The 14,780-nt window shown below is 40.3% G+C and overlaps 1 protein-coding gene across 2 annotated transcripts in view; it reads left to right on the top strand.

Moving 5' to 3' along the window:
• dmd (dystrophin) overlaps window positions 1–14,780 on the top strand; it is a 1,291,331-nt gene that overhangs the window by 782,240 nt on the left and 494,311 nt on the right. The gene's annotated exons all lie outside the window — the stretch shown is intronic.

Genomic DNA, 14,780 nt, shown 5'->3' with positions numbered 1-14,780 from the left:
TAATGCGGAAAAGTGTGAGGTGATTCACTTTGGAAGGAGTAACAGGAATACAGAGTACTGGGCTAATGGTAAGATTCTTGGTAGTGTGGATGAGCAGAGGGATCTTGGTGTCCATGTGCATAGATCACTGAAAGTTGCCACCCAGGTTGATAGGGTTGTTAAGAAGGCGTACGTTGTGTTAGGTTTTATTGGTAGAGGGATTGAGCTTCGGAGCCATGAGGTCATGTTGCAGCTGTACAAAACTCTGGTGCGGCCGCACTTGGAGTATTGTGTACAGTTCTGGTCACCGCATTATAGGAAGGATGTGGAAGCATTGGAAAGGGTGCAGAGGAGATTTACCAGGATGTTGCCTGGTATGGAAGGAAGGTCTTCTGAGGAAAGGCTGAGGGACTTGAGGCTGTTTTCGTTAGAGAGAAGAAGGTTAAGAGGTGTCTTAATAGAGACATAGAAGATGATCAGAGGATTAGATAGGGTGGACAGTGGGAGCCTTTTTCCTCAGATGTTGATGGCTATCACGAGGGGACATAGCTTTTAATTGAGGGGTGATAGATATAGGACTGATGTCAGAGGTAGGTTCTTTACTCAGAGAGTAGTAAGGGCGTGGAATGCCCTGCCTGCAAAAGTAGTAGACTCGCCAACTTTAAGGGCATTTGAATGGTTATTGGATAAACATATGGATGATAATGGAATAGTTTAGGTTAGATGGGCTTCAGATTAGTTTCACAGGTCGGCGCAACATCGAAGGCCGAAGGGCCTGTACTGCGCTGTTATGTTCTATGTTCTATGTTCTATGCTAGTGGAAGCTCTTGCTTTGCGTTCTCTTCTGTGGAGCTATTCCAATTAGCACAAGAGTTTTCAAGGCAGAGCAAACAAAGATTGGAAAATATATTCTTTAAAAGTGGTCCCTTTGTACTTGTATGTACAGGCAGTCCCTGGGTTGCGAATGGGTTCTGTCTGGAGTCTGTTTGCCGGTCGATGTGTGTGCAAGTCAGAACACAATGCAGGAATCTACTGCAGCTGTTTGTAAGTACAGGAAATGTTCATATGTAACTCCCCTGAATGGGATTGCATTCATAAATACAAGCATTTGTGAATTGAGGACCCTGTACTTAAATACAAGGAGCATTCTAAGTAATGCAGGTGAACTGAGGACAGAATGTAATGCAAAGTAGTATAATTTTCTTGCAATTACAAGAAAATAGTCTAGATGGGGGTGGGGGCAGAATGGCAACGTCATGTTCCTGGTTATATAGTGTTCAAATGAGATAATAAAGGAGATTTTAAAAAATATGGAATGTTGATATTGTTGTATAAAGAGGGATGAAGGATAGCAGTTAGCATTTTCCCCATTGCTGTGAGAATCAGAAGTCAGGTTTAATCCAAGATTGTGAACCCTTCCCGTCAACGTGCTGTGAAGTGAGCTCTTCATAAATTTGAAGTCTACTGTCCAATAATTTTACATCTTGATCTTTCAAAATAAAATAATTTCTCAGTTCAGAACTACTGGCTTTCATTAATTAACAGAGCAGCCCCACCACCTTTTCCTAGCTTTCTCTCAAACCAACATGTCAACATCTAAAGATAGTTCATTATTCTATAAAATGCAAGTGGGTGACTGAAGCAAGTGTTGAGCCTATTAAGTATCAAAATGGTAAACTATATTTGGCAACAGAAAATGTGAGTAAAGCATGTTAATGAATATGTTGTGGCTGTCTTCTCAAAAGATGGGTCTGATGAATACATCAGAGTTAAGGAGCAGTATGAAATATTGGATCGGATACATGTCGCAAAGTATTAAAATATTTGTCATCTTTGTATGAATAAATTTCCAGATCAAGGCAAAATATGTATCCGTGTGTGGTCAACAGTGAAGAGGAAAACTTAAACCTGCAAAAATATATAGATGGTCTGATTAGTTTGTCTGGTTAGTGGAATCTAGAGAAATGAAAGGTTAAAAACCGAAAGAACTGCAGATGCTGTAAATCAGGAACAAAAACAAAGTTGCTGGAAAAGCTCAGCAGGTCTGGCAGCATCTGTGAAGGAAAAAAACAGAGTAAACGTTTCAGGTCCGGTGACCCTTCCTCAGAATGAAAGGTTATTCAGTTTGACAAGTGTGGCAGGTCCAGGGAATATATAATAAATGGGAGGATACCCCTATGTTGGGGAGGAACAGAGGATTGTTAGAGTATGTGTTCATCAATCCGTAAAGTTATTAGGAAGGTTGATAGGATTGGTAAGAAGACATGTAGCCTGATATCATTTATTAGGCATTGGCCATCTAAGACATTAAATATAGGAACAGGGAGATTATGCTTAAATTGGAAACAACACCAAAAGTCCATTGTTCAAGCAAGTTCTGGTCCCTATATCAAAGGAAAAGTAGGAATGCACAGAGATTGTACAGAGGAGTTTTACAATTATGTTAGGAAACAAAACAGAAGTCGCTGGAAAGGCTCAGCAGGCCTGGCAGCACCTGTGAAGGGAAAAACCGAGTTAACGTTTCGGGTCTGGTGACCCTTCCTCAGAACTGTTACAATTATGTTGCCAAGTTTGAAAAGAATTTGATGATGAGGAAAAGATTGGATAGGCTGAGGTTTTTTTTCTTGGAACAGATGAGTCTGATGGCTGATTTATTTGAGGTGTACAAAATGATGAGTAGCCTATATGAAATAAATGGGGGAAGTCTCTCCTTATCAAACAGATTGAAGAATTGGAGGGAAAATAAGGTAATGTGATTTTTTTCCTGATGGAGTCTGGAATTCTTTACCTTTAAGTGCAAAGGAGGCAGAAACTCTCACTGCATTGAAAAGTCCTTGGATGTTTACTTGAAGAATTATGACCTGCAAGGCTGGGGGCCAAGTACAGAGAGGTGTGTTAGGATGGGCAGTTCTTTGGGCCAAATGGTCTTCTGTGCAGAAATTTTCTTTGATTTCTGTGCTGTCAACTCATTCAATTTATGGAGATGTGAAATTCGAAACAAATGTGTAAACAGGTGTACGCACAGCTCTGTCTTGGCTATGAGAAAGTGATCCCACCCAGGCTGAATCAGGTGTTGCCAATTGTGAATATATTCCTATGAAACTGCGGGGATGTTATTATAATGTAACTGTAACCAAAAATAACCTCAAATGTCAGTCCCACAGCATTGGTTCTAATGCTTTCAGTACTTTATACAACTGCATTGCAGTGACTGAATTGGAAAGGCATAAAGAGGGAGTGAGAGGTTTGTTTTAAATGAGCTTTGTTCCTTACAGAATTAACTAAAAATTAGATTTAAGACATTCTGAATTGCATTATGGCAAGCTGTAAGCTTTGTTACGACATTGTATGCTGCGTTTCATGGTTAGATTATAATGCAACAGGCATGCAAAAAACAAAATAAAGAGAGATTGAGCTCTTTGAAATTGTATTGATTGATCAAAAAGTTTCCTTGAGAATTTTTTTCCCTTGAGAATTTTTTTTTGGGATTCATGAATCATCTGTTTCAAGAATTCTTCACTGGTGTTATTTCACAGACAACAGGCCTCCTCTGTCTTATCGATTTGGAAGACTATAGGTTTGCTTAATACTGCATAACAATCCAAAAACATAAATGATAAAATCATGTGCAGTCAAAATTATTCTAATAGTATAAACTTCAGAGTAGTGGAATGCTGCTTCATCCAAAACATGCCAGTTATAAACAGCTTTATGTAAAGCCTGTACATTCTGTACAGAACTATATAATGCTGTCAGATCGCATTACTCTCAAAGAGGATCTGGAAAATATCATGAAATTAATTGCATAAAAGATTAGATTGTTTCTATGTCAAATTCTATTGACTTTCTTCAGGGCATTGAGTTCACAAACTGACACACATGTCAGTAGCAATATTAATTTGCAATGAATTTGGAGGGGTTCCTCAGGAAGAAAAACATGTATCAAGAAGTGATTGCTAATCTGTTTGCTTGTTGGTTAAATGTTTAGATGTGCAGGCCCTAAATTTTCAACAGAAATAATGGTGATGCAAACAGTGTCAATCTAATTTCTAGCAGCTACACATACTCAGTTAAATGCAGAAACCAGAAAGTTGTTGTCCAAGCTAACTTACTTTGCAGAAGCTTTGGTACATTGATACCATGCTGAGAAACTCAGAATTCACATGCAAGAGCATGAAGTGGGCACTAATTGCATCAGAAAAGGATAGAGCTATTCATCCAACTGTAAGTGGGCATTTAACAGTGTGATATATCTTAATTACTGCCAAGCAACCTCTCTATCACTGACAATTAACATTTACAAGTCCTAAATCCGATTCCTTTAGATTTTAATTATTGTTGGAGAAGTTTTTAACTCTCTTTTCGCTCTCTCTCACTCGTACTCTTTATCTTCCTTTTACATTTCCTCTGTATCATTTCATGTTGATTGATGATTGTGTGGGTGGAAAGATGCTGCCAATATGCCTGTTTCCTCGACTGAGTCTAAGACCTGTATAGAGTCATACAGCACGGAAACTGACCCTTCAGTCCAACTGCCTATGCCAACCAGGTATCCTAAACTGAACCTGCCCCATTTGCCAGCATTTGGCCCATATCTCTGTAAACCTTTCCTATTCATGTAACTGCCAAATATCTTTCAAATGTTGTACTCGCCTCTACCACTTCCTCTGGCAGTTTGTTCCATGTACGCAGCACCCTCTGCGTGAAAATGTTGCCTCTCAGGTCCCTTTTAAATCTTTCTCCTCTCACGCCAAACCTATGCCCTCTAGCTATGGACTACCCTACCCTGGGGAAAAGACCTTGGCTGTTCATCTTACCTAATGATTTATAAACCTCAATAAGGTCACCCCTCGGCTCCCAAAAACAACAAAAGTCTCAACAAAAAGAAAGGCTCTTTTGCTGAGCTACATTAGCTTGTTAGACACTGTTATGAAGACTTTTCGGATGGTATATCTGTGCTCTTCAAGATCCAGGGCTATTTTTGAATTTCCCCACCCAAGACTGTATTACATTATCAGACTGTATGGAGCTTAAAGTATTTATGTGTTCAGAAGCATTACATTATAGGACAGAATTTACATTTCTAATTTGCACTTTCTGGTTCAGACTCTTTGGTGATATACTAGGTGAAACTCAGGCAGGCAATTTGAGTTTTTAAAACTGTCATTACCCGTGCATATTTATTGTGATTCAGCTACATGCAAACTTTGTGTTGATAGCTCATTATAATGATAGAATTCTGCCCATTGTTTCATTCAGTGCTGCTCATTAGTTGCATGGCTGAGCAGTGGCTCAGATTCATATGTGACTAGCATGTTTAGAAGCTAATCTGTGCTTTTTAAAGCCAGACTCTAACTCTTAAAGCAAAAGTAAATTCTGGCTGCATGCAGTAGGTGCTAGAAGTGGCAAAGAAGGAGTCTCTGAGCAGAAGGAAGAATGAATATAACACAAGGCAAAAAGAGTGCGCTAAGGTTCTCTTGAGGTAGCAGTGGAGATTTTAATGGCAGAATTGGTCAGGTAGGAATGTGTCCTGTCTCCAAAGGAAAGGAGACAGTCAAGACAAAATTGTACAAGTAGCAGGAACAAGAGAGCTGCCACAGTTAAGGCCAGTGGTGCAGCTCTGCACTGTATGTGAAGAAATTTGATGAGCTCGCTCAAGTGATCAAGTTCAATACATACATGCTCAACTGCTGTACTCTTATAACTGAGCATCTAACCTCACAAATTGCTCAATTCACTGTAGTCACTTCAACATTGTTGTCAGGCATGACTCACACCTAACATTCATTACCTGACCTTACCTTCACACAATTGTAGCACTGTGGCGAGCCTCACACACATAGTCAGCTTTTCAAAAATGACAACCATATCAGGCAAACAAATTGTGACAAACATGTTTGATGTCCTCATCCCAATACAGTTCTGGCCTATTGTCGGAGTGGCCATGACCCAGGGATTCTGGGATTCAGGTGTTCTGGCTAAAGTCAATTAAATGTTATTTCATGTTGATTCACCTTCTTGCATCTCATCTCACTTCTCATCCCATAGTATTCTTTGATGCACAAGCTGCAGGTAGTGTCGTCATTCCCATAGTGCAACACTATTCTTGTGCCTTTGTTCTTTGACATTGTCAAGCATTAGTGTAGGATTGTGAATTGAAAGACGAACAAAGGACTGATACAGGAATAAATATTCAATCATCTCACACTTGACAATCCACTGGTGACATTACATTTGTTGTAAAGGATATCATAGAAGCTAGATCTGCATACAGTAAGTCAGCAGACATGAGTGGCCTTCATCTAGTCAAAGTTTAAACTGCCCAGTCAACAAGGATACGCAAGGGTTCAACTGTAGAGGATTCAGATGAAGATGGTTGTGTCGTTGATGCTTTCACACAATGATCTGTCAAGAAACCTGCTGTCATTGTCAAGGAGCGCGCAGGAATGTGGCAAAAACTTGAAACAGGATTTTGCACAGATTTTGGGTTCCAGCATGGAAATGGTGGCTGTGACAGCTTTTGCAGACCAGAGTATCATGGAACATCTGATAGTCAGTGTGTCAGCTCAGTCTAATGACATGAAATCACAGCATTTTGCCATGAAAACCCAGCCATTGTGACTTAAGGTATCTGCAATGAAAAGGATTTCCAGGGTCCCACAGCAGGCCTGCAATCTGTTCTCCAACAGTAAACCAGACAAGTGAGAGCAGTTTGTGGAGAATGAACTTGCTGTTCCATCTCAGAGTCGCTGCTTCGTAATATTGGAACACGTTTTTGTTTCTGTTAAATATTTACATCAACTGTTTTCCCGCTCTCACATTTATGGTTAGGATTCCAACATCACCGTACATTTAAAAAAAAAATCCCAAACTCCAAGCATTCCAATCTTGAGAGTACACAGTGCACAAACGAATTCTAAAGTTATCATGTAAATTTAATAATAATAACTGATAAAATCCTTTGTGCATTTCTTGAAAGAAAACAGCATTAATCATTCATTTACATGATATATTTCAATTGATCTGTAACATGAAAGTAAAATAACTTAACATTTGCACATTCTGAAGCATTTGCTCCTCTTTTTGATTCATGTGACATGCTATTGATTCACGATTGTTCAATTTTGATAGGCAGCATTAATAGGATAATAACTTTAAATCCCCAGTATCAACAGTCAGCACTCAACCATCACTGTATTTGCTTTGTTAACCCAAGTACTGATGTGCCATTGTGAATATTAATGGTTGTGTTACTTAATCACATTGTAGCAAATAAAATATAATTGGTTACATGTTAACAAGAAAAGTCTGGAGTCTTGCAGTTGTGTTTTATATGACCAAAAACATTAACTCTAAAGTAATTCATTGTCTGTGAAGAGCTTTGAGATCTTTCTGAGAGATTTCGATGTGGCATGCAAGGACTTGCAATTCTGAATTTTAAAAAATGATCACTGTGACTTATACTTTTGTGAGGATCCCAAATGAGACTGCCAGATGATGTTACAACCTGGCTAGGGACAATAGTTTTAGTTTCTTTGGCTAAAGTAGACAAATTTCAAGATGTCAACTACTAATAAGAGAATAAAGCCACAAGCCACTCACTTTTGAACAAAGTAAATTTGCAAGGTTAGAAAAGCCAACCAATGTATAAATATGTGTAAAATGCATTTACTAACATTGAGAAATACCATGAACTAATTTGGAGTTAACAAACTGTGGTCAAACTCCCCGCAGAGAACTAAATAGCAGATGTGGTCAAGACAAATCACCAAGCGTTTTTCAGTCATTTCCAGATGCTAGTGACACCGTGGATCATCAAGTATCATTAAAACTTTGTCCGCTTTGCACAAAATTCCTATTCTTCCATCTTAAAGAGCTATGTTTGAAATTGCCTCATAGGTTGTTCCATCATGAAGTGCATCAATGACTGCTCATGTCCCTCAGACTATGTTCCACTGGTTTCCTGAGGCTGCACTCTAGCCCTTAGTCAGAGACACATTTGAAGCTCTTGCAAAGGCAGCTAACTTCAACTAGCTGGCACTTCCCTGGGATTCTTCAACAGCCAATGCTTTTCAGCTGCACCAAACAAACACAACTTGTGGGCTTCTTTATCTGCCATTTTCAGCTTCAGTGAATTACTAATAACTCCGAGGGCATGTTCTGAGACCTCACTGGTTCAGATTCTAACTCCAACTCTTAGCTGCACCTATTAGCTCTGAAAACTCTGTGAGCCCTAATTGCCCAGAACCTGCTGTAGTAATACCTTTTCAGTGTGTAGCTACTTGCCCAGCTCCCAGTCCTTTGGGCTCTCCTTTTCCCACCACAGGGGTCATGTAATTGCACTTATGCTCCAGCACCACATCCTGTGGGTGCACCCCTGTCCACAACTCCCTCAAAAACAAAAAGAATCTGGAATGCTGGGCCAGGCACGCATAGCTTGCCCCCTGCAAATGCACCAGAATATCCAGGGTCTGCTGGGAATTATCATCCTCTTTCTTCACCCATGTACAAAGGCCAGTTCAGCTTTGTAACACTACTGAAATACTTACTTAATTTGACGGTGTCTTGAATATTCTCAATAACTGCAAAAGCTTTTCTTCATTTAGGAAATGTTAAATATCTCAGGTTTATGATCAGTCATGTTGAAAGTCTTTGCAAAAGTAAGAAATTGGCCATATTTACCCCACTGAGATAGGAGTTGTAAGTCAGGAGATTTGAGGATGTTGTGATACTACCACCTGCTCAACAATGCCCACCCATGCAACTTCCATGGCAGAGTGTAGGGAGTGGGCTGGAGTCAGGACCAGTGCCTTCAGCAGCAGGCTTAAAGCAGAATCACAGCAGGCTGAAACACAAGTGGGCCTTGGTTCTCTGGGACATCAGCCCAGTTCAGGAGGTCCAGCAAAACTGAAGTCAAACTCTAAATTTATTGGAGTCATATTTGGCAGAAAGATAAGAGATGGTCACTGTCAAAGGCAGATCTCTGATAGCTTGAACATGGACTGAGTTGAGAGAGCAGTCAAAGGAAGTGCTACAAGAACATTCTGACTTTGAGTCAGAAGACCAAGACCAGAATTGTTACATCTGACACAACCCAAGAAAAAAAGGTGATGCAGCATTCTTCAAATATAAACCCATGTTAGAAACATGAAACCTAAATTGAGATTCTGAGCCTTAAATTCATCTAAAAGTTAATTACCTGTGGTATCCTGTCATGTTTGCTGTAGATTTATCTGTTGTAATCATTGAAAGTCAATCAGCTGAGCCCTCTGGCAAAGCTGCGGATGTTCCTCAGAATAGTGCCTTAGGCCCAACCATCTTCATTTGCTTCATCCATGACCTGTCTTCAATCATAGAGTCAAAGGTAGACGTGTCTGCTGACTCCCCAGAGCCTGTCTGCTATCTATGAGGTGTGAGTCATGAGTGTGATGGAATTGTCTGGATGGGTGCAGCCCCAACAACACTCAAATAACTTTAACCATCCAGGACCAAGCAGCCTGCTTGGTTGGCATCACATCCACAAACATTCAGTCTGTCCACCACTGATGCTCAATAGCAACAGTGTGTACTGTCTACAACCTGCATGCAAAAGTTCACCAAAGATCCTTAGACAGCTCCTTCCAACCCCATGAACATAACCATCCAGAAGTTCAAGGGTAGCAGATACAACGGAACACCACCACCTGCAAGATCCCCTCCAAGCCACTCACTACCCTGACTTGGAAATATCGCTACTCCTTCACTGTCGCAGGGTCAAAATCCTCTGTGATGGCATTGTGGGTTTACAGTGCATGGACTTTAACTGTTCAATAAACAGCTTACCACTACCTTCTCAAGGGCAGGTATAGATCTGCAATAAATGCTGGCCTAGCCAGTGACACCCATGTCCCACAAGTGAAATAATTTTTAAAAAATGGTTGCACAATTTGTGACTGCTCAGGTAAGCCACCCATATCCAACATGTCCAAGAGCGATACAGTATTCAGATGAAGCAAAGACCATCTTCAACAAGAGAGAACCTTCGCAGAGAAAAAGTACATTGCACTTGAAATGTTAATACTTTCATTTTGAACAAATTCCACCAAACTGCTGAGCTTCTACTGTACTTTTTGATTTGTATGAATGTCCAACTGTCTCCTCTTGACAATGCATGTCATTATCATCACTGATTAACCCTGCACCATAAATGAGGTATGGCGTGGTAACCATTGGCCAGAAACTGAACTGGATCAGTTATATAAATATTGTTGTACTCAAGCAGGTCAAAAAATTCAGAATTCTGCGGTGAGTAACTCATCTCCTGACTCCCCAAAGCCTGTCCACCATCTAAAAGGCACAAGTCAGGAGTGTGATGGAATATACTTTCCTGACCTGGATGTGTACAGCTCCAGCACCATCCAGAAGCTCAGTACCATCCAGGCTGAAATTGTGCATTTGATTGGCATCTCTTCTCCTACCATGAACATTCACTGCCTCCACCAGTGAGACACAGGGGCAGCAATGTGTGCCATCTATAAAGTGCACTGCAGGAATTCAGCAAGCATCCTTCAACAGCACCCTCCACCTTGTGGCCTCTATCACCTATAAGCGCTAGGGCAACAGATGCATGGGAACACCATCAGCTGCAAATTCCCTTCCAAGTCACACCAAATTCTTCCATTGTCATCCCTTCATCATCATTCTGGAACTTCCTCCTTGACAGCATTGGGAATGTATTACACTGGAAGGACTGCAGTGGTTCAAAAAGATGACTCATCACCCACCTTCTCAATGGCAGCTGGTGTTGGGCAATAAACGCTGATTCACCCAAGACGCCTACATTCCATGAATAAAAAGATAGAAAAGAACTGCTTTGCACCAATGGCAAGCTTGTAGATAAACATTTTCTGGTCTTGTATGTCCACTAAGCTCATGGGCTGGCACGTTCAGAAGCACAGACCTGACAGTATTGACAATGTACCCACCTTCTGTTTGGTATCCTTCCATGTAAAAGTGCAACAATTAGCAGCAACCAGATTTTACTCCAAATAGTTTATGCAGATTCAAAGGCAGCAGTACAGTCCCTTTGATATGAGAAATGTACTACAGCTGTTTGTAAATACACTTACTCTTAGGAGAGAACTATGCTGGGATGAAAATCAAAAGATGCAGAAACATGTTCAAGGATGCATAGAGAGCTATAGAATTGAACACTGCTCACTCCTCATTCCAGAATTTATAAATATGCCACTGCAAACAAAATGCACTTTGATGTATGTCGCCCCTCTTCCTCAGTTTATACGACAGATGAAATTTTGGGTATAACCATAATTTAAGCCATGACAAGTTCATTTCCAATGCATGACCATAGTAAATACTACTTTCATGTGTCATTCATGAAGTAATTGGATTTCACAGCAAAGAAATTGTATTGTTGAATAAGATCCCAAAACAGTAATAAAGATATTGAAATCCAATGTAATCAAATCAAAGATAACTTTTCAATTGCCTTGAATCATGACCTTGGTCATAGACGTTTGTTCAGTGCTGCTTCAATCTGTTACAGTATTTTTGGGAAAAATCAGCACTTCTGAAACTTGTACATTGGCATGTGTACTGAAGGCCCACTAGACGCTCTGAAAATATGGTCCATAATTAGTGGTCAGCTGAGACGCAATGGTGCTTACTAGCAACCCAAAGGAAAGTTGCACTGAAAGATCTAGTAGCCCCAATAAGAAATTGTTTGTGCTATTTTTCTCAGCATCATCAAACTGTCCAAGCACCAATCAGCATTTTCAGACACCAAATAGAATGATAAGTGCTAAACTCTATCAACTGTTTTTCAAAAAAGTTAAGGTGCAGTGAAATCAAACTTGGAACATATCCAGAGAGTTATACAGCTTGGAAACAGACCCTTCAGTCCAACTTGTCCGTGCTGACCAGGTTTCCCAAACTGAACTCATTCCATTTGCCTACGTTTGGACCATATACCTCTAAACACTTCCTATTCATGTACCCACCCAGATGCCTTTTAAATGTTGTAATTTTACTAGCCTCTACCACTTCCACTGGCAGCTCTTTCCTCATATGCACCACTGTCTGTGAGAAAGTTGCTCCTTAGGTCCCTTTTAAATCTTTCCTCTCTCCACTGGAACCTATGCCGTCTAGTTTTGGGAAAAAGACCTTGGCAATTCACCTTTTCTGTGCATTTTATAAACCTCTATAAGGTCATCCCTCAGCCTCCTATGCTCCAGTGGAAAACGTCCCAGCCTATCCAGCCTATCCAGCCTATCCAGCCTCTCCGTATAACTTAAACCCTCCAATCCCGGCAAAAGCACTGTAAATCTTTTCTGCACCCTCTCCAGTTTATTAACATCCCTTATATCTCTCAAGGGATTCACTTGATCCCAGCTGTCTATACCTGTCGTATGTTTCTTTCTTTTTCTTAACCATAGCCTCAATCTCTCCTGTCATCCAGTGTTCCCTACTCCTACCAGCCTTGCCCTTTTCTCTAACAGGAACATACTGTCTCTGAACTCTCATTATCTCACATTTGAAAGCCTCCCACTTGCCAGTTATCCCTTTTCCTGTGAATAGCCTCCCCCAATCAACATTTGAAAGTTAAAACCGAAAGAACTGTGGATGCTGTAAATCAGGAACAAAAACAAAGTTGCTGGAAAAGCTCAGTAGGTCTGGCAGCATCTGTGAAGGACAAAACAGAGTTAACCTTTCCAGTCTGGAGTTCTGAGGAAGGGTCACCGGACCTGAAACGTTAACTCTGTTTTTTCCTTCGCAGATGCTGCCAGACCTGCTGAGCTTTTCCAGCAACTTAACCTTTGAAAGCTCCTGTCTAATGCCATCAAAATTGGCCTTTCTCCAATTTAGAACTTTAACTTTTAGACGAGGCCTCTTTTTTTTCCAAAACTATTTTAAAACTAATAAAATAATGGTTGCTGGTCCCAAAGTGCTCCCCCACTAGCTCCTCAGTCATTCGCCCTGCCTTATTTCTCAAGAGAAGTTCAGGTTTTGCTCCTCCTTTAGTAGATACATCCACACATTGAATAAGAAAGTTTTCTTGATTGCACTTAGCAAATTCTTCTCCATCCAAGTCCTTAACACGATGGAAATCCCAGTCTATATTTGGAAAGTTAAAATCCCCTATTATTCTTACAGTATTTGAGATCTCCCTACATATTGGGGGACCTTTAGGACAATCCCATCAAGGTGATCAGCCCCTTCTTATTTCTCAATTCCATCCATATTACTTCACTGGACGGTCCCTCGTAAATATCCTCTCTAAGTACAGCCGTGATGTTTTCCCTCATCAAAAATGCCACAGTCCCTCTTCTCTTGCCTCCCTTTCTATCACTCCTACAGTATCTGTACCCCAGAACGTTGAGCTGCCAGTCCTGTCCCTCCCTCAGCCATGTTTCTGTAATAGCTATGATGTCCTGGTCCCATATTTTCATCCATGCGCTGAGTTCATTTGCCTTACTTGTCAGACCTCTTGCATTGAAATAAATGCAGTTTAATTCATCAGTCTTTCCTCATCCCTTGCTGTGCTACTGCCTGCCTTGTCTATTTAACTTGCTGTCTTTAACTTATGTACTAGCCTCAACCCTCTCTTGTCTCACTACTGCTTAGGTCAACTGCCAGACTAGTTTAAACCCTCCTGAGTAACTCTAGCAAATCTCCCCACCAGGATTTTGGTCCCTTTCAAGTTCAGTTGCAACCTGCCCCTCTTGGACAGGTCACTTCTGCCTTAGAAGAGGTCCCAGTGATCCAAAATTTGTATCCCTGCCTCCTGCCGTAGCTCCTTAGCCATGCATTAATCTGACCCATCCTCCAATTCCTACTCTGGCTCGCATATTAAGCAAAAATATCATGATCATTCTTTTTGAATGATTATAAATTATTAAAATATCGAGGATTTAATGGCAGTGTGGAGTAGTCTGCAGTGGAGCAGTGAGTGGCAGAGCAGAAATTCGGGATTTGTATATGAATCTGCGTCTGCATTACATCTTGAAGTTACAATCAGATTCAGAGAAGTAATGGTGTTCATGACCACAAACACAGAAATTCTTGACAGTTGCCTCAAGAGAAGATGGGAGCAGGCAAAGCAAGGAGTACCGTTGATGTCATGGAAATTGTGCTTCCAATAGGACTGCATTGACTTTGGCTAAATGAATGTGATCTTATTGGAGGTAAAGATTGAGCAAAACTGGCAGATTAGATATCAAATAATGTTTGCATTCAGTCTTTTACTTGATAAATTAAGAAGGCACATCTATTGTCAATATTCCATTGTACTTTGATATTACCAAAGATTGGATATGATTGAACATGACACAAATATCATCATTGATTTGTTGTGTAGAAATGGATTGTGCACTCTGGGGAATTGATGAGATGTCCCTCCTAATTTACGATAGTCATCAATCTTACCACAGTTTGTAAACAAATGTAATGTGTTTACACATTTTCTGCCACTAATTCACACACAAATTCAAAATCTGAGTGTTCTTGCATCTTATTATCAAATTGATACTATTTTATTCTGCCAAATAATTTTCTGTGAATGGATTACACAGGTTTAATGAGTGGATATGATTGTGTGACCCAAACATCTATTAATATGTATTTGGTTAACTGGAAATGCAAAAATGTAAGGTCAGGAAGGTTTAATCTACTGTATTTGTGAATTTGATAAAACTCTTCCTGATGAGGGTATATGTTGTGAGACATAGTGAGAAAGCACTGCAGCAAATTGTGCTAACAATTGCCTAAATAAACATTATTGTTTTTGTTTGCTTGGCAATCTG

The sequence above is a fragment of the Rhincodon typus genome, chromosome 11 (genome assembly GCF_021869965.1).
Source record: "Rhincodon typus isolate 14 chromosome 11, sRhiTyp1.1, whole genome shotgun sequence".
NCBI lineage: Eukaryota > Metazoa > Chordata > Chondrichthyes > Orectolobiformes > Rhincodontidae > Rhincodon > Rhincodon typus.
The sequence above is the reverse complement of the archived record's forward strand: the minus strand, read 5'-3'. Positions and strand labels throughout refer to the sequence as shown.